Source organism: Coenobita brevimanus, chromosome 44, assembly GCF_032717465.1.
Source record: "Coenobita brevimanus isolate Jiangsu-jjx chromosome 44, ASM3271746v2, whole genome shotgun sequence".
Lineage (NCBI taxonomy): Eukaryota > Metazoa > Arthropoda > Malacostraca > Decapoda > Coenobitidae > Coenobita > Coenobita brevimanus.
In genome coordinates, this window is record NC_136997.1 from 32,597,371 (window position 1) to 32,619,084 (window position 21,714).

A 21,714-nucleotide genomic window follows, 5' to 3' on the forward strand; every position below is an offset into this window, starting at 1 on the left:
TTTCTCCCTTCTCCACTAGTAATCTACCATTTTTATCTTTCACTCCCCTGCTAACTTCACTTCTACCCTGTCTTACTCTTTTCACCTCTCTCCAGAACATTTTCTTACAGTCCCTCCACTTTACACTCAAATTTCTTCCAAATTCCTCATCCACTCTCTTCTTACTCTCTCTTACTAATCATTTCACCTCTCTCTTCCTTTCTACATATAACTCTCTCTTCCGCCTCTCAACCTCTTCCACGCCCCTATTTCTCATCCATTCATTGTATGCTTTCTTCTTTTCTGCCACAGCCTGTCTCACCTCTTCAGTCCACCACGCTGTTCCTTGCACCCCCCTCCGTCTTCTCTTCCTTCCACACACCACATCACATGCTGCACATATTTCTTCTGTAAATATTCTACACACACCTTCCACGTCTCTCATCTGCTCCAATTCATATTTGCCCAATCGTTCCTTTACTTCTCTCTTATACTCTGCCTTTTTCTCATCCTCCTGTAACCTTTCCACTCTCCTTGCAACTATTCCTTCCTCTCGTCTTTCCCTTCTTCTATTCCTCCAACTTTCTTGTACTTTAATTCTGGCCATCACCAAGTAGTGGTCAGAAAGTCCACTCCCCCAACCTCTATACACTCTTGCATCCATTACACATCTTCGCATCCTTTCATCCACACACACATAATCAATCATTGCCTTCCTTTCATTCAGTTCACCACCCACCCTTCTCATCACTCGCCATGTATACCTGTGAATCATTTTAGGCCTGAAGAGGGTATTGGCTATCACCAACCCCCTCCCAGCACAAATGTCCTCTAACGCACTCCCATTCTCATCTATCTCAGCAGGCACACCCCACTCACCAACTATTCCATTCACCTTCACATTCCCAACTTTACCATTCATATCACAGGCAATGTCTGGATATAGAGCAATATCCTCTACTCTACCCATACCCCACCTATACCCAACCTACCTATACCCAAGCTATATGTATAGTACCCCTCCTAATTCTGGCAGTGTTCTGCGGTCTTTCAGTTGTTTTCAGTCATCAAACACACATTGCAATATGCAATATAATCCTAAACACTAAGAAAACAATGCATAAACAAACAAAAATACCAAGATGCACACTACCCCTCCTAATTTTGGCAGTGTTCTGTGGTCTTTTGGTTGTTTTTAGACGTCAAAACATACATTGGAATATGCAGTGTAATGCATAACACTAAGAAAAAAAAAATCCATAAAGAAAAAAATATATATGCACAGTACCCCTCCTAATTTTGGCTGCGGTCTTTTGGCTGTTTTTAGACATCAAAACACACATTTGAATATGCAATATAATCCTAAACAATAAGAAAACAATTCATAAAAAAAAACAAAAAAAAAGAAAAACTATATGAACTGTGCCCCTTCTAATTTTCGCAGTGTTCTGCTGTCTTTTGGCTGTTTTTATTCATCAAAACACACCTTGCAATATGCAAGATAATCCTAAATACTAAGAAAACAATGCATAAAAAATAAAAATTATTCAAAAAATACACACATTACACGTACCACCCAGTGAACGGTAGACAGGTGTCATAACCCCCCAGGCTGCAGCAGGTCCACAAGTCTCGCATGTGGTTTATTGGCTAGCACTGCCACTTAGCAAAGGTCAAAGAACTCCTCCTCCTCCTCTATCACTTAAGCCGGCTGATGAGCAGGGACGTGTAGCGAGGTGATGGAATCCTACCCACCTCAGAACTCTCCGAAGTCAGCCACAAGCTCATGTCTAACGGTGACTCAGAGGCTGTTGATGTGCTCGGTTGTGGTTGTGAGAGTGAAGACTGGGGTCGAGAGGGTGGTGGTGGTGGTGGTGGTGGTGGTGGTGGGAAGAGGCAAACACTTGTTAGGGTGGAGGGCTTGAAGAAGTAGTCAATCTTCGTCCGATGATAGGTGCAGCGATTCTGCCAGAAGATGGCAGCATCCCTGACTGCCTGCAGATCCATTGCCAATTTGAGTGGCACCAAATTCCTGCTGCAATGATGGTGCTTGGCATAATCGAGCACCTGCTCAATGCCGGCCTGTAGTGCACCAAAACGGGGAATGATGGTGTGGTGGGGTGGACAGAGTCAGGGTCCCCGTCCTTGTGCTCGTCACTTTTTTCTATCGGCCCTGCAGAGACAGCAGCGGCGATCTCCTCATCAGACAACGTCTGATAACCTGGATTGCCGTCATCATCGCCCAACCAATCCCTTACATTATCGACGTCCACATCCACGCCTGTGTTTTGGAGCTGAGGGTGGAAATCATCCACATCAAATCCTTCAAAGTCGTGCATGGCCTCGCATCCCTGAATTGGACAAGACCAAACACTTTCCAAGGTTTTGCTGGAGACTTCCTTCCAAGCATTGGTCCACTTGAACACTGCAGACTTGATGTTGTAACGCTACAGATTCTCCAAGGTCCGCTCCCCATGTGTGTCAACCCCTTCATCGTCCTCAAGCACCACCACCACCACGTTGAGGAACCTCTGATGGTACAATCTCTTGGCTGCGACAATAACACTTAGTCCATTGGCTGAATGGGAGTAGTCATATTAGGTGGCAGAAGCATGCCCCTAATATTGCCATTATCAGCAACCAATGTGCAGGAACATTGTTGAGGATCGGGAGAGCCTTCACCTGGCCATGAGGGATACAGTGTTCATTCGTTTGATAATGGATAACCTCCTTGACAAAGTGTCTGTGGAACCAATTTCTGAAGATCTTTGCGGTAAACCAGGCCTTCACAGAATGGTACCACCTAAAGGGCAGGTTATACATCAGTGCATGAAGACAACATGGCTGTTTTGCATATCCGACAATAACAGGTTTGAGGTGGTGCATCCCACTAGCATTGTCACAACACCGAGACATGATGTTTGGACAGCTTCTGACCAGGCACAGTCTTCTCCTTCTCTTCTGCCAGGGTGTTGGTGGGCATGGAGTGGAAGAACAGGCCAGTTTCATCAGCACTGTACACTTATGCATGAGCAACGCCTTCCTTCTCGATCAGGCACTGCACTTTCTGGTGAAATGGCTCAACATCCTCCACTGCCACATGCAAAGCCTCGCCATGTGCTGTACGGCCAGTAAGTCCATGCCAAAGTTTGAACCAGAAGAGCCAACCCTTGGATGCATTGAAGTTGTGCAAGTTGTGCAGGCATGCAAATTTCTGCATGTGGGACCGAGTTGAAGGCTGCACCCTTCAACTCAGTCCCACGTAGAAGCACTCCGGCACCCTGTTGCTGGAGTAACCAAACCAAAGTCGACTAGTCGGTGCTGGCATGGCAGAGCTGGGACATTACCTTCTGGCTGCCTGTTCGAGTGGTATCGCTGTAGTCCTATCTGTACTGAGTCAGCTTGTCCTGTGATTTCTTGATATGAAACAAGATTGAATGAGCCAAGTCATATTCATGGCATGCGACAACCTTGCCAAATATCTCATGCTTTTTCACCAGAGTCAAAACCCTCCTCTTGTGCTTCTGAGGTGGTGGTGGGGCCATCATCACACAGATGAGAACACCACAGTGGAAGAAGGCCTGCAGAAGGTAGGGCACCACCACAAATGCAGCAGTGGAAGTTGCCATTGTTTTACCTCTGCCAAGCATGTCCACACATAGAGAGACAAAGGCAGGATCTGGGGTGCAGGTGTGCTAGGGAGTGTACAGGATTGCCATGTCTCTACCCACGCTTCGCTATGAGCATGTAAGCAAAAAGTGAGCATGCAACCAAAAAGCTCAGGCAAATGTTGCAATGTGGCAGAAACAATGGGTCCCCATACATCACAGGCCTAAGGAGTGCTCAAGTAATCTAGAGAGTGATGTGATTTTGACCATTTGGTTAGGAGGCAGATGGTTGTGTGTGGCCAAGAGTTTCTGACTAATCCAGGTGGCTGGGGAATTTGTTTGCTCTGCCTGTGGGTTACGGTCTATTATCCACTCATGGACAGAGAGACCGATGAGCCAGCCAACGGACTTTTTTGACTTCGTGGCTTACTGGGAGGGGGGCGGGGCAGGGGACTTTGGGAACTCAGTTGGAGCCAGACAGCCAATCTCACTCAGCTTGTGGGTTATGATATGTTTTCCATGTGCACTGCCAGTATGTTACCGGTGATCATGGTGGATGGGGGATTTCAACCAATCAGTAGGGAACCAGGCAGCCATTCTCGCTCAGCTTGTGGGTTACGATCTGTTTTCTTCATGCACTGCTGGTACATTACCGGTGATCGAGGTGGCTGGGGGATTTCAACCATTCAGTAGGGACAGCATTGTTTGCTCTGCCTCTGGGTTACAGTCTATTACCCAGGGATGGACAGAGAGGCCAGTGAGCCACCCAAAGGACTTTTTGATTATGTAGGACAGCTGGCCACCAATCCCGGAACTTTTATGTCTGGGTACAGACAAATAAATCTGGATATGGACCTAATACATCCCAAACCCAACACCCGTGTACGGTGCGTGACTGGATAATGAGCATCCCAATAATTGAGGGATTTCTGAATATATATATATCTAGGGGCAGGATCCCACTGCTACCTGGTGCATCCCTGGGTGGCAGATAGGGGAAGGCCTTGTAGATACAAGGTACTGTCTTAGACGCCGTGGACCATGGGACCTGTAGATATATAGGGCTTCACCAAATATTATGAATAAGGTGGCACAAAAAAGATTACATCTCACCAGAAACTATGTGGCAGGGAGGTGAGATTATCTGCCACAATCCTTCCAACCAAACATGGGTTTTATTGCAAATGATTTGACGGGCGTTCCTGTTGCAGCATCGTCTTCTAAAGGTCCAACCACACTGCCTCCTGTGCTGACTGGCAGTGTGCCACCTAAAGTGAGTAGGCACTGTGTTGGCAAGTTAGACCCTGGGATATTAAACAAACTGAAATCCATGAATGGTCTATGCATACAATGTAAGAAGCCTCGCAGAAGATTACAGACTTGATAACGTAATGACTGAACTAGAAAACATTACTTGGGATATTGTAGGTTTGAGTGAGATCCACAGAAAAGAAAAAAAAAGTAATTCAGCTCGAGGACAGCAACCACCTATTTTACAACAGAGGAAGACAATATGAAAGAGTTAGTGCTGTAGGATTTCTAATTAACAAAAATCTTGCAGACAACACTGTTAAATTCAGCAGTATATCTGACAGCAGCATTTGTTGTCATTAGACTGTGCAAAAAATATACCCTGAAAGTAATACAAGTATATGTACCAACTTCTCAAAGCTCAGATGAAGAAATAGAAACATTGTATGATGACATCTCCCAGATTATGGAAGAAGAAAAGACCACATATGCTAAACTCATGGGAGACTTCAATGCAAAAGTTGGGAAGTCGAAAAATGGAGAAGCAGGTATGGGGATATTTGGAGTGGGAGAAAGGAATGAAAGAGGAGAAATGTTGGTAAATTTTGCTGAAATGTTTAACATAAGAATAATGAGCACATTCTTTCACAAAAGAACAGGGAGAAAGTGGACCCGGAGAAGCCCAAATGGAGAATCGACTTCACTATGGCTGATAAGAATAACACGATCACAAATGTCACAGTTATCAACAAAGTAAATAGAGGAAGTGATCATAGAATGGTGGGTTGCACAGCCAGATCCAATTTCAGAATTGAAAGAAGGAAGATGATTAAAGATAAAAAGATATGCCTAATAAAAGTAAACGAAAACAAAGCAGTCTTTCAGTTGGAAATAAGGAACAGATTTCAGGCTCTAAGTAATGCTGAATGTGACACTGATGAGCTGAATGACCAACTAAATAAAGTGCTAAGAGAATCAGCGGAGGTCGTAGGAAAATCTAATACAACCAAAGACAAGAAATATTCGGAAAAGACACTCAAGATTATGAAAAAATTAAAGGAAATGGAAGGAAAAACAAAGAAAGATGAAAAGAGCGAGAGGAATGAAATAAGCTTATCTACACGAGACAAAAAGAAGAATAAAGAAAGAGAAACATGGATCAGATCAAAGAAATCATCAAAAATGGAAAAAGTCTGAAACAGGTCCGAAGTAAAATGGCACTAGGAAAGCAACAAATGATATCACTGAAAGAAAAAAAACTGTGAAACCATTAAATACAGAGATAAGAGGGTGAAAAGAGTTGAAGAATATTACAAAGAACTGAATGCAACAAGGACAGTAATACCAACAGCTAACTTTTCAGTTGACACAAATGAAATATCTGAAGTAACACCGGATGAAGTAAATACTTTTCTTAACAATATGAAAAGAGGGAAGGCTCCGGGAGAAGATGGAATAGTAACAGATTTACTGCTGGATGCAGGGGTAGAAGTACAAAATAGGTTTGCTCACTTATTTACCCAATGTATAAAACATAAAAAAATTCCCAAAACATGGTGCAATGCAATAGTTATTTTACTTTATTAAAAAGGTGACTCAAAAGATCTTAGTAACTATCGACCCATTAGCTTATTATCAGTCATTTACAAACTCTTCACTAAAGTCCTTACGAACAGATCAACAACAAATTTGCAGGAAAATCAACCTCGTGAACAGGCAGGATTCCGAAGTGGGTATTCGACCACTGATCATCTACACACAATGAATCAGCTACTTGAGAAAACTACAGAACATAGTAGCAGTAGTAGTTGTTCCCTAGGCAGTCTGGCCAAACAGCCTCGAGTCTCTTAGGAAGGCCATGGCCGAGACTGGGCTTTCCCACAGAGCTCTCAAAGAGTGTATGTTGTGTTGTTGGCGTAGGTAATTGTGTGCAATGCAGTGTTCCATAATGTGCTTAATAGTATGGGGTGCTGTGTTGCACCCTGGACAGGCATCAGCGACAGAGTCATCCAGCCTCTTCTGGTAGCTTAAGAGGGCTGGATGGTGCCCACATCTCTGTCTGGCCAGGTGGACCCTGTCCTCACGAGGAAGATAGGATTCAGAAGAGTGGATGTCAGAAGGCCGTGCATGCAGCTGTGTGTTGTCTTTAACCCCTTAACCACGAGGCGTCACTTTTGTGATGCTTGGGAGCAAGGGATCATACCGCGGAGTGACACTTTTGTGATTCTGTGTTATTTTGAATTCGCCCGGGCTTTGAAGTGGTGGCTTGTATCATCTATCAGTACTGCCAATGTCCAACACTAGTCAGCACTCCTAATCTCATCTGTACTCCCATCCATTATTGACAATTTAGCCATTTCTCCCCGTTCTTGACTCCCCTCCCTACCTCCCCTCCATTACCTTATCCTCTCGCCTGCCCGGCCGTGCTACGCTAAGTAAATCTTCCCTGGAATTTTTCACTGATTTCACCCATTGAAATAAGCCCTATGCCCTATTCTTATACTAAATAATATATACAGGAAAGAAATAAGGTACGTGAGAGTGCCATACACGTAGAATTGGCTAATTATCACCTGACAACACCTCACGTGCACTCGTTCGCTAATTTTCACTGTTTATTTCCTCTTGAAATATGCCGTATAATCTATTTTCGTAATAAAAATATATATAAGAAAGGAAGGGAGAAGCCTAAGTGATATTTATATTCACCTGGAACTACCTAATTATTGCAGGCCACCACACTGTATTCTGCGCTAAGTAAATCTTCCCTGGAATTTTCCACTGATTTCATCCATTGAAATAAGCCCTATGCCCTATTCTTATACCAAATAATATATACAAAAAAGAAATAAGGTAAATGATAGTGCCATACATCTGGAATTGACTAATTATCACCTTACAACACCTCACGTGCACTCGTTCGCTAATTTTTGCTGTGTATTTTCCCTTGAAATATGCCGTATAATCTATTTTCGTAATAAATATACATATAAGGAGGGAAGGGAGAAGCCTAAGTGATATTTAGATTCACCTAGAACTACCTAATTTATTATGTATTGTCTTGGTTTCCTGCGAATCATTTCATTGCTATATATTAGCAGGTCTCATAGAGCTGAAGTTGGTAGTATTGCACCTACCCTAGCCAGGCGGCAGGAGGCCACCACTATCAGTTCACTGTCGTCTTTGAAAGTGGGAGTATGTCTGATTGCTCCTGCTAACTTCTGCCACTTTATAGCCCCATGCAAAGGGCCCTGTGACCTTTACCCCCTACTAAACCTCGTGTGGAAAGAGGTAAAGGGCTGACAATTGATAGTGACTATGATCTTTTTATTGAGTAAAACAGTGCAAGTGGAATTGTAAATAAAATGTAAATAATCTGTAAACAGTAAGAAAGCAATGAATGTAAATATAAGTGAACAGTGGAAAATAGTTTTATAAGTTACTTCAAGTGACAGTGCATAACACAGTGTAAATAAAATAGAAATGTAAATAATGTAAACAAAGTAGAGAACGTAAATAGAAATGTAAATGAGTGGTATTATAAGAATACGAGTATATATACTAGGAGTAATGAAAGTGAAAGTTTCACTCTAGCATGTATGAATACTATGAGTTATGAGAGTGAAGGTGAAAGTAACATTCACTCTCAATGCTAGTATACAGGACGAGAAATTGAATGCTACGTATTTTACTGAAAGAAATTGAATCCCTACAGTGACAACAAACTACTATTACTGAAGAAAACTTATGGATAAAGACTGTAGATATATATAAGTGTTATATAGTAACAGAAATATAAACTGAGTGTTTTTATGAATAATAGACAACACCAGCGGCGAACGATCGGAAGTGGGATGGTCATACGCCCTCGTAATTTTCATTGCTTTCACAGTGTTTTTTTTGGGGAGTATGGATTCCAAACTATTTGAGAATCATAGATTAGTGTTTCTAGTGATATTATCAGGCTGTGGTAATCATATTACGAGTTGTCGGGAAGTGTAAAGTGGAGACTTCGTTACCCAACTACAGAGGTCTCCACAAGTCCTACGGTACTCGACGAAGGCTCAACAAACACCCAAGGAGAAAGCTGAAGATATGTGCCATAAGTATATGTGATTTTAATATTCTAGGACTAATAACTGATTTTTGGCAAATATTTATAGAGAGTCTGTCGGAGCGCGCATATGCCCGCGGGAGCCGCAAGTCAAAGCAAAACAAGGCCGCGGTGTAAGGCTGAAGTGACTGAATGGAGTGGCGAGTGATCTGAGTGTGGATATGCTTCTGGAAGCTGGTCTGAGGTGGGCGAGGGGGGAGAGATGACAGTATTTGTGTATGGTATTGTGTGCTGGGTGTTGTTTTGATGTTCCTTGGTGTGGGTGGATGTGGTGCCATGTACTGTAGTGGATGTTGTGGGTTTGTGGAGGGTGCAGCAAGAAATTGGGTGCCTCTCATGTCTAGGTGATCCTTGACTTTGAAGACTTCGGTTTCTTGATGTAGGTGGTCTGTGGGTGTAGTAGCTGTGCTGCCTTATGATTATTTTTAGGTCCTTGTTCTGTATGATCTGTAGAGTGTTGTAGTGTGCTTTGGTGAGGTTAGAAGCCCATGCAGGGCTTGCGTAATTCACCACTGAACGTATGTGTTGTTTGTATACTGTGGTGGTGGTTTCTTTGTTGTGTCTGAATGTTGTATGGACAAGTGACCTCAAAGCATTGAGTCTTGGTGTTATTTTATTTTCAGTGTTTGTGATCTGATGTTTAAATGACATTGATGTATTGTATGTTACACCAAGGATTTTTGGTGTGTGTGTGTGTGTGTGGTGTGTGTGTGTGTGTGTGTGTGTGTGTGTGTGTGTGTGTGTGTGTGTGGTAGGGGAGTGTTGTTTATGGTGAGGTGTGGGATGTGACTGTGTTCTGCTGTCCAGTTTGTGAGAAGGGTCACTGTAGATTTGGCTGGGGCTATTTTGAGCCTGTTTGTGGTGAATCATTCGTGTAGTGTGTTGAGGTAAGGTTGAATGATGTGTGCAGCTGTGTTTGCATTTTGGTCCGTACATGTAAGTGTTATATCATTCGCATAGGAAGCTATGTGTATCTGTTGTGTGTGGGGTGTGGGTACGTCGTGCATGTACCTGCATAGGTTTAAGAGTGTAGGGGACAAAACAGATCCTTGGGTACGCCGTTTGTGAAGTTTCTGATGTTAGAAGACTGACTGGCAAATGTTACATGTGCACATCTGCCTGCTAAGTAGTTTGCCAGCCATCTTTTTGTGCTATTGTGCATGTTTGTGTTGAGTATTTTGTTTGTGAGGTTGTGGCGGGGGATGGCATCAAAAGCTTTGCTAATGTCTAGTGTGATTAGGAGTGTTCTGTGTGGTGGCCTAGCTGAATTCATGCCATCGAAAACTCTCTGTGTAAGGTCTGTCAGAAGGGTGTTTGTGGAGTGTAGTGGCCTAAAGCCATGTTGTGACTGGGCTAGGGGAATGTGAGGTGTGACTAGTTGTAGTAGCAGTCGTTCTGTGACTTTAGAGGGGGTGCAGAGGAGTGTGATGGGGCGATGTGAGGAGGGTAACGTGGGGTCTTTGTTGGGTTTAGGGATAGTGATGATATTGCCATGCTTCTAGATGATGGGTATTATGTTGTATGAGTAGATGTAGTTTGATATGTTGGTGAGTGCTTGTATGCCTTGTGGTCCTAGGTGTTTAAGGTGAATGTTGCTTATGTTGTCTGGTCCACAGGCAGATGAGTGCTTGAGGTTGTTAATGATGTGCTTCGTCTGGTTGTAAGTGAAAGGTGGGTAGTCTGGGTCTGTGGGGAACTGTCTCTTACGTCGGATGATACGTCGGTCTTCGGGATAGGGGTTTAGATGGCTGACTTGTGAAAAGTGATTGGTGAGAGTGTTTGCTTGTTGTTTGTTTGAGGGTATGGTGTCTGTTGTTGTGATGGCAGCTTGTGATTGTGTGGTGTTGCTGTTGGAAAGTGTGATGCTGTTTAGTGTTTTGTAGGGTTTGCTGATGTTTGTTTTGTGGTCAAGAGTTTGGACGTAATTTTTCCAGTTAGTGTTTGCTGTTCTGATATTTTATTATTTATTTGAGTATTCAGTTCTTGTATTTGTTGTACGGTGTCCTGTGTATGGGGTGTTGGGGTGTGTTGCAGTGTGTCCCGTTGTCTGATGAGGCCTTGAATTTCTGGTGTGAAGTTGGGGTTGTGTCTCTTTCTGTTGCCTCTAGGGATGTGTCTTTTGTCTGTGTTTTGTATAATTGTATTGAAAGTGTGCCCAGCGGTGTTGATGTTTGTGATGGGTGTACTGTTTAGTGTTTCGAAATGTTGTTCTGTTTCAGTTACAAAGGCCTCCCAGTTGGCTCTCTTATAATTAGTGTATGTGTGTTTGTGGCCAGCTGGGGTGATTCTGGTTTTGGTAGTGATGATGATTGGGAAGTGATCAGAACCTAGGGTTTTGACCACTCTCCATGATGTAGTGGGGGCGAGGTTTGGGGAGCAGAAGGTGATGTCTGGAGATGATGGGAGGAAGAGGGTTTGGTGTGGGATATGGGTATGTTGGTCTAGATTGTTCAGTATGAAAAGATGATCTGTCTGGGATTGTAGTACCAGCCCTCTGTCTGTGTCAGGGTTGTTGAGATGCCAGGCCGACGACTTGGCGTTAAAATCACCACCCAGGATGATGTTGGGTATGTTAGTGATGTGGTGTATCTGTGGAGAGTAATTATGTGGTACTGTGGGGGACGACTGGGGGGGAATGCATGTGTTAGTGACTGTTATGTGTGATTTGTTACCAATGCGTATTTTAATTGATTGTATTTCTGTTGTGGTGTCATGTGGGGCGAGAAGTGACTTTGTGTGTGCAATGGTATCTGAAAAGTTGATGGATTTGTGTACCAGGGTGATGAGTCCACCGCCACCGCCGTCGGCCCGGTCTTGTCGAATGGTGGTGAAATTATGAAATGTCGGTGTTTTCTGTGCTCTGTGTAAGATGGCAATGTGTATGTTCTGTTGTTTGATGGATTGTGTGAGTTCTTGTTTTTTGGTGTTTATGCCATCTATGTTTAACTGAAGGATGTTTATGTTGTGTGTGCGATGTGTGTTGGCTGCTGCAGCACGGGGGGGAGGTAGTGTGGGTGGAGGGGAAAGGGTAGGAGGAGGTTGTGATGGAGGTAAGGGTTGATGTGGATTAGGATGGGTTGGAATGGGAAGAGTTAGGGGATTGGATGGTGTGGGAAGGATCGGTGGGTTAGGCTGAGGAGGTGTGAAGGAAGTAGGAGTAGGATTGGTGGCGGGGTTAGTGGGTGGGGGAAAGGAGCATAAGGAGCAGGTCCAGATGTTTGTGTAATGTTTTCTGGATGCAGGTGTTGTGCAGGTGTAATGGGTCCAGTTCTTGCAGGAATTGCACTGAACTGAACCCTTTGTCTGTCAGCTCGATGTGATATTTTTTGAGCATGTTGGACATATGTATTTGTTGGTGGGTCCTGGATTGCTCTCAATGTCCCCGGCTAGAAGAAGTCGTCAAGAAATGACAGCCGGGGAGTCATTTCTCGGTGTAGAAAAAACGGTGTTGTTGTGTGTGTTGTGTTGGGAGATGTGGTACTTGCCCAGCTGACCGAAGCCACTCCCAGGTACTCGAGCCCCGTGAGGGGCCGGGAGGGTTTGCGGTGGTTTGGCCCCCATGCTGTCCTCCTCTTCTCTTCGACAGCCTCTGTGGCGTAGACCCACAACGAAGATGCCACCACTCCAGGTCTGCCTGTGCTTAGGTCTTGTTGATTACGAAAAGGCTTTTGACTCAGCAAAGCACATAACAATTATAACTTCATAGCGAGAACAAGGAGTAAAAGAGAACATTGTAAAATTGCTTGAAAAATTATATAAAGAGGGAACTGATACAGTTAAATTACATAAGGACTCAGAGGAAATGAAGATTGATAAAGGCATACGTCAGGGAGATATAACTTCACCAATAGTATTTACAGCATGCCTAGAAAGAATTTTCAGCAAGCTAGACTGGGAAAACAAAGGAGTGAACATAGACGGAGAAAAGTGTATACCATTTAAGATTTGCAGATGACACTGTCCTAATCTCAGAAACAGCAGAGACATTGCAAGAAAAGTTAAATGACTTGAACAGAGAAAGTCTCAAAGTAGGGCTAAAGATGAACTGGAGTAAAACTATTATTTAATCCACAAACACCAAAGAGCGTCATCAGAGTAAGCGGACAAATTCTTGAAGAAGTCGAGGAGTACAATTACTTGGGACAAATACTAAAATTAACGAAAGATCATGATACCGAAGTAAAAGACGCATTACATTTGGATGGACATTATGAAAAGTAACTTGCAAGTTTGTATGAAACCAAAATTATATAACGAATGTATAATTCCAGCTATGACGTATGGTTGTTAGACCTGAAAACTGACAAAATCGATGGAAAAGAAATTAATCCGTTCTCAAAGAGCAATGGAAAGGTCAGTGTTGGGAATATCTTTAAGAGACAGGAAAAGATCAACTTGGGTGAGAGAGCAGACTAAAGTCAAAGATATTATACAAGTTATAAAAGAACAGCAATGGAGGTGGGCAGGCCATATAGCAAGAATAAGGGATAACTGATGGAGCAAGAGTCTGACTGACTGGACACCAAGAGAATTTAAGAATAACAGAAAAAGGCCAGACAGGAGGTGGGGGGATGAGATAGAGAAATTTGCAGGGAGAACGTGGCAAAGATCGGCTTAGTTAAGGAATTCATGGAAAAGCTTGGGAGAGGCCTTTGTTCAGTCAGTAGTGGACTTGTAATGGCTGATGATATATATATATATATATATATATATATATATATATATATATATATATATATATATATATATATATATATATATAAGAGAGAGAGAGATTAGGGTGGTCCAACTTAGTAGGTAAAAAAATCGAAGTGGTCATGGACATTCTCCACAAGCATGTTTTCTGTCAACATGGACTGGCAAAGCTATGGGGGAAATTTCAGCATGATCTAATAATATTTGGAGGTCTCCCAAATATGCATATTGTAATCATCATGGGGTAACAGAGCCCTGCATATACATGTTACTTGCATTTTACTTCCTAATAGAGCATTTTAGGTGATGTAGCAGTCTCTTGTGTTTTTATATTTATGACTTCATCATGAATATGATTATCATCTGAAAAATAGTTTTTTGATCAAAAGTAAATCCTTAAATTTGACCGTACTTAGTGATTTTGCAGACTGTTGTGATTTCCGACAGCAAGTAATACTCAAACTTGTCTCTTTTTTAGGTCATATCACTGGAACCAGAACAAATCCTGGTGTGTGGCTATTAGGGAAGCCAACTGGAATTCTGCCAAGACACTGATTACCTACTTGCTTGGACGCACTCCTTCTAGTACAGTACAACATGTTCACCAAGCACAAACAATACCAACAAGTTTGAATCTGACTTGTCAGGCGGTTATAGAGATCTGGGACAGAGCTCGAATCCCGACTCAGCGGATCGATGCTTGGGTCCGGAAACTTTCAAAGTTTTTGATCACTACCTCAAATTAAAGAAGCATAGGACCGGGAAAAGTGATAGCGAAAAAATGAACCAAGATATCTTCAAAGCAGACACTGCGAAACTATTCAACATTGTAGCTAATGATGCCATGAGCACCATTACCAAAGAGGAAGATCGGAAATTCTTATGCATGCAACGGGAAAATGTCCGAGAAGAGTCGAAAAATTATCTACAGATATCCAACCTGACCTGGCATCATATGTCACAAAGGGGACATTCACCTTTTTTGATGCCTTAAAGGTTGGTGGGCAAGAAGAGGCACATCAGTTTCTTCAGAAGGACCCAAAAAAATGGCGCGGAGATGCTCACTACAGAGATCTTGAAAGACGTGCACAAAAGATGTAGGTTGTCTGATCGAACGTTATAATACCACCTTGACTCGAAATGAGGACCAGAAACAGTACCTCCTGCATCTCGTAGCTGACCACCGAAAGCAGTTGCCCACAGCTTGCAAGAAAACAACTATGAGTGGAAAATAACCCAGTTGATGAAAGAAATTCATGGTCACATTTAGATATGTATTTTGTTTTGAAAAGTTGTAATAAATGTTATGTGCATTAAAAAAATCAGTCACTGTTTTCTGAACCAAAGTAGTTGAACGCAAGAATAGCACCAAGTTGGGCGACCTCTAATTTTTCATAGAATAGCACAAAATTTTGCAGAAAGGCTATACAGACACCTTATGGAGAAATATTCGGAGGAAAAGAATTTTTTGGACCACCCTAATATATATATATATATATATATATATATATATATATATATATATATATTGCAAACTAACCACAGGAGAAATGAAAGGAGCGACAGTGAGTACTTTCTTATATTACATCTTCAAACAGAGTGAGACAGAAACGTAAAGGGTAGAGGTCTTTTATGCACACCCGCAGCAGGTAGTGGCACACAGAACAATGGATGACCTGAATTTTTACCTGCGGCTTAACTTATGGTCACCTGCAGCAGGGAGTGGAACACAACAAATGATGACCAGAATCTAAAAATGCACGTGACAAAGGAGGAGGGAGTAGGAGGGGAGGAAAGGGGAGTGGGGGGAAGGGGGAGGGGAGGAGGGGAAGTGGGACGGGGAGAGAGGTGAGGGAGGAGGGGATAAATACTGCTGTTTAACTTAAGACCTAGAGGATTAATGCTTGGTGTGTCCCACACAGGTGTGACCACACCACCAGGAGATGACAGGGAACAATCACGTGTTAGTCTGGGGGATACTGCTTTAAAACTAATTCATTTAACAATTTATCACACTTAAAATGACCATAGCTTATGTTATATTCTTTTCATATGTGCCAGAAATTAGACAAGATTCTATTACATTTCTTTCATCTAAGCTTTTTGATCTTGCTAGAATCTTGGAGCCTGTCCAGTCAATATGGTGATCACTGGATGCTTTGTGCTGAAATAAACCACTACTCTTTTGGGCTGTCCGTACACTGTATTTATGTTGTGAGATTCTAGTTTCCAAATCTTTTCCAGATTGTCCTATGTAAAATTTGTTACAGCTTTTACACGGGATTTTGTAAACAACGCCTGAATTACTGAAAGGGCTGTTCTTGATGAGGGTTTTTTTTGATGGTGTTCTCATATTTGAATACTACTTGTACATTGAGTTTCCTCAGTATGTGAACAACATCAAGAAAATTTTCATGGAAGGGGAGGACAAGGGTTCTTTGAACGATCTGGCTTATTTGTTTTCTCTGCAAGGAATCGTTTCTTGGCTGTATTGTGGCACTGAGTTAGTAGCTCTGTGGATATTTTAGCTTCTTTCCATTACTCTGAATCATTTTTAGTTCATCATCTAAAAATTCTGGGTCTGATATTCTATATGCTCTTAGGTACATAGATATGAACACAGATCTTTTTACATTAATATGATGGTTTGAATCGTAATGAACATATGACATAATATTTGTAGGTTTTCTGTATATCGTAGTCTTCAAAACATTTTGGTCCCTGATAACTTTTACATCCAAAAATGGCAATTCATCATCCATTTCCATCTCATGAGAATTTTTAGGTGATGAACTATGTATACTATATGTAACTATGGTATGTAATTATATAGCTATAGGTAACAATATGTAAAACAGGTACTTATGTCTGAGTTTTCCAGGAAGAGTTAGGGAACACCTCCCCTTACCCATGACTAAGCAAGAATGCCAAACACCTCTGATCATGTGTCGGAAACGTGACAGACATACAAGCACACAAATGTATGCACACATACACCCACACACTTTAGCCAGAAGCTGGAGGGAGATATAAGTCCGATATCACATGTAGGAAGGCTAGTAGTAAGAAAGAGAGTCAGACAGAGCAGGACAGGAGAGAACAAGAGTTAAACAAGGAGGGAGTGATAGCAAGTAGGAGAGTGAGAATAAAGTAGGAGGACAGCAGCTAGCATAAACTGCTACTAACCATAGGCTACACGGGTCACGCCACGCTCTCAACTTTTAGTCATATAACTGCCTCACAATAAACCCCTTCGATGCAAATCTGCCTATTTCATCAATCCACTTAAAATACGAAGAGGATAATGGAACTGAGAAGGCCTACACTGACATCTACAACGCCTTACCATTATTGTCTCTCCCAGTGACTCTCCCATCGATGATTCCATCAGATAATCTTCTCTATATAATTACACCCTTCAGCTACATCTACTTACCCTGGTGGCCAGCAGTAACAACAAACCAACTATGTTCACTTATATTGGCAGCAGCGGTAAACTACGACAAACCACGCCTTATGAGTTTATACAACGCTCATCGATATTAGTTTATATGTTCATTGATATACGCAGCAGACTACTCTCCTGACCCACTACAACTGTAAACTACGATAAACTACGTTCACTGAGACTGATGGGGAGCGGTAAACGAAGCTGATAAACGTCTCAATCAACAATCAGTGAACAAACTACAATCAAAATAATCTACGACTACGCTCAATTTGGCGACTTCACCCAATCAAACAAAAACAAACAAGCAAAGCAGAGAGCAGGAACTAGCGGAGCATCTACACACTTTAACTTCGTCCCTAATCTCTCCTAAGCACCTCAACCACAACTCCACGATTATAAGAAACAACAGCAATGATAAGCTACATCTATCGACAACTCTACAGGCCTACAAGTTAATATCAACAAGTAAGGAAAATCAAGCACTACAAGTTAAGAAGAAGAAGCAAACAAAGAAGTGAGAAATGACAAACAATAACAAGAAAAAGAGAGAAAGGAGGAAGTGCATCAGTACTGTGCTAATAGTGCTGACCCAGCATGGTGATGAATCTGCACATCTGACCTCCCTCCCTTCTCCAGTCTCCACCACCCTCCACCACGACCTCCTTCTTCTCCAACAGTATGACTACCACCTCTCTCTCTCTCCACCTGTGTTTGCCAATTTACCTCTCCTCTAAATCTTATAATTACTGACAGTTCTCAGACTAAAGTCCTCTATAATTGCTGACCTACTCCTCCTCCTTTCCCTCCCTTGCTTCTCACCTATATGTTATAATTCTCTCTCTCTCTCTCTCTCTCTCTCTCTCTCTCTCTCTCTCTCTCTCTCTCCCATCTGTGTTTGCCAATTTACCTTTCCTCTAAATCTTATAATTACTGACAGTTCTCAGACTAAAGTCCTCTATAATTGCTGACCTACCTCCTCCTCCTTTCCCTCCCTTGCTTCTCACCTATATGTTATAATCCTCTCTCTCTCTCTCTCTCTCTCTCTCTCTCTCTCTCTCTCTCATTACACTGTGACCATACCACAATCTCCACAATCTTATAATAGGAAATTTACCACTGCCTGTTTCTTGTTAAGAAACAATGTGTATATAATCATACTATATTCGTGTAACTTTATATCTGTGATTATTAATCTATTTATATGTTTATTACAATGGTTCAACCCATCAAGGCAATCCACCCGACGTATGTGTTACTAGGGGGTGCGCCATTTGTGTAATTTTTATTATGTAAACCTTACACAATAAAATTTGTAAATCAATCAATCACCACCACAACAGGTGAACAGTGCTGACCCCGCAGTGATGACACGGCATGCTGACGCTGTCATACCCAAACCCTGACCTACAACAATCAAACACTACCAACACCCTTCAACCAACATCACTATAATCAGTAACAGCACCCTAGCCAGTATTCCCACCACAGTTAACCCTTTCACACGTGGATAAGTTAACTAGTTTTGTGGGACATGACGTGCCTGTTTTTCTCCCCTCCCCCCATGCCCACCACGCACTCCAAATATGTGTATTCTCGGCTTATTTTCACCACCCAATCATATTTAATATGCAACAAAACCTACATATTCCTATTCATCGATGTTTGTTCTACACGATAAGCAAAAACACACACACACACAAAAACACGTTATACATACGTTAGGACTGTGTGAATAAACATTCAAGAGCATACATTTCACTTCCCAACATCATAAGTCGAATGTTTACTACTCAATCTCTATATGTTATATATCACTGGAAAGAGAATTTTATTAGCTTTCGAATGCCGGAGGTCCCAGTTTGATAAGAGATATTGTGTTCAAGTAATAAGCGAAAAAGTAAAACCCATTTCCGACAGGCAACAGATTTTTTTATTCGGGGAGCTCTAGTGAAAAGCTTTTCGTGCCACTGTCATGTTTTTATTTTATCATCCTATGCAGAAATTTATTGGCTTTCATTTGAGCCCACAACGGTGATCCTAGGCCTCATAGTTTTCGAGAAAAGTGCAAAAAACTACGGTGCACCCATGCCGTGTAGTGACTGTAGGGCAGTTTCCTGCCTTCCTCTAAGCTACTGCACATATTTCATCAATTCTTTGTACACTAGATATGCACACTATATTCACATGATTCACTGTCACTATTTTTACAGCTGAATACTCACATTTGGTGCAGGGCAGAGGCAGTGTAGTTGATTAGAAACAGTAGCATAATCTTCATTGGGCCAACAATTGATAACGACCAGGATTGCTTCACAAACACCAAATATCCTATTGGAAACACCAAATCTAATCACAACAGTGCCCAAACACTATATACATGCACTACTGGTGTAGTGAAATGTGTTGCATGGCCGGGAGGGGAGTAAGAGTGGAAATTTAAAGGGACAGAGCCATATAGTACCTTCTTCACTCACAACTCATTTGGTACTGAATAACCTGCCCACTCTCTTGCTGGTATCAGGACCCACAGTTGCCAACTCATTACTTTTGACAAGGAGCAGGGAATCTATGACACCTCCAAAAATGATGCAGATCAGCCAAAAACTTTTCCTCTGACAAAAGTTTGTATGCTTTAATGATGTCAAAAGCATCAACGAGTATAGTTGCAGCCACACCTACATGACGACAAACGCGTCATCGTGTACGAAGGGGTTAATATCAGTGAATCAAACATTTACTCTATCAGTTTAATAATACTACTTCATTACATGGTGATGGACGATACAGATTCTTACATCAACATACACTACATACATATGAAAATCTAGTAAACTAGATAATCAAACTATAAATGCACATGTATCCTTCATATTACAGTTATAAGAATTAAGTGAAAATGCCTAATGCAAATAGAGCTAGCAAGAGTATGCCATACTCAGCCACACACATTAACCCTTTGAGATTCAAATGACTATTTCGTTCTCCATTTCAAATCCAACCTCAGAGATTCAGAAGGAGCTTTTAATCGTCATTTTAAGAAACTTTTGTAAAATATTCAGCATAAATCACATTTATGCATCATAACAAAGAGGCTCGAGTATGATGTCACGGGATGGTTGCTCTATGCGTGGCGGTACTGCACAGCTGGTCTGACTCATGGCTTTGTTTCTTTAAAACTTTATTCTTGGTGAATATTTTTCTACAGCAAGGTATAAAATTTTTGGTTTTTGCCTAAATTCAACTCGTCACTTTGAGTTTTTATTTTCTTGTTTTCCCTTCAAAATAACACGACAACCAGCATCCTATCATAAAAAGTGTATTTACACTGACTAATCAAAGAAAAAAATCGCAAAGCGTATATGCGGCCAAGACTAAAATAAAATTGTGCTTCTCTTTCCTTTCACTTTACTGTACAATAAAATGCAAGAATTACCATGAACTATATCTCATTGTAAAAGTAATTTATTGTACTTTTGTATGGTTTAAACTAAATTTACATATCTTTACTCATTATTTTTTGCCGAATATTTTTCTATGGCAAGGTATAAAATTTTTGCTTTTCACCTAACTTCAGCTCATTGTTTTGACATTTCATTTTCTTTGTTCTCCTTTTTTGAACATACTGTGATAAAGTACAACTATTCATCTTTAAAATGACAACAAAACCAACATTCTATCATGAAAAGTGTATTTACACAGAGCGATCAAAATAAAATATCGGGCCGTGAAGATGTGGGTCAGCGTGAGTGGCTGACTCTGGCACAGACATAATCTGCCCAGCCCCAAAACCTGATATGATTAATACTTACAACCTGTACCTAAAGATGAAACATATCAAGTTGACTTCACAACCTTTGGAGGACTATAGTGTCAAGTGATGTGTGAAAGTAAGTGAATACTGCACAAACATATTGTAAATACTGTATATATATATATATATATATATATATATATATATATATATATATATATATATATAAAATATATAAATATATATATAAATATATATATATATATATATATATATATATATATATATATATATATATATATGTATATAAAATATGGCATTACATATACAGTATCATCTAAATTCAAGTTGTGTAACATGAATAAGCCAATATACCCATGGTGTCTCAAGCTGTTCATCATAACTAAGGTGACTCAAATAAGCTGTGCAACATAACAAAGCCAATACACCCATGGTGTCTCAAGCTGTGCAACATAACTAAGCCAATACACCCATGGTGTCTCCAAGCTGTGCAACATAACTAAGCCACTAAACCCATGGTGTCTCAAATAAACAGTGGAACATAACTAAGTCACTACACCCATGGTGTTTCAAATAAACAGTGCAACATAACTAAGCCAATACAACTATGGTGTCTCAAATAAACAAGTATATCAGATATGGCTAATTCATATGACTGTATTGCTATTATTGTATTAGTTATATACATATGCATCAGTTACATAGCTACAGTGACCACACTTGTGATTCCTGCAATTATGTCACAGTTGCCACATGTATGTAACTACAATGTTTTACAAACACAATTATGTAACAGTTGCATTAACAAGATGTAATGGAGGAAGGGAGAGGGAGGGGTAGACCG

General features: G+C 41.3%; 1 protein-coding gene across 1 annotated transcript in view; it reads right to left on the bottom strand.

Moving 5' to 3' along the window:
- LOC145398042 (glutamate receptor ionotropic, delta-1-like) overlaps positions 1-21,714 on the bottom strand; it is a 205,712-nt gene that overhangs the window by 123,943 nt on the left and 60,055 nt on the right. The gene's annotated exons all lie outside the window — the stretch shown is intronic.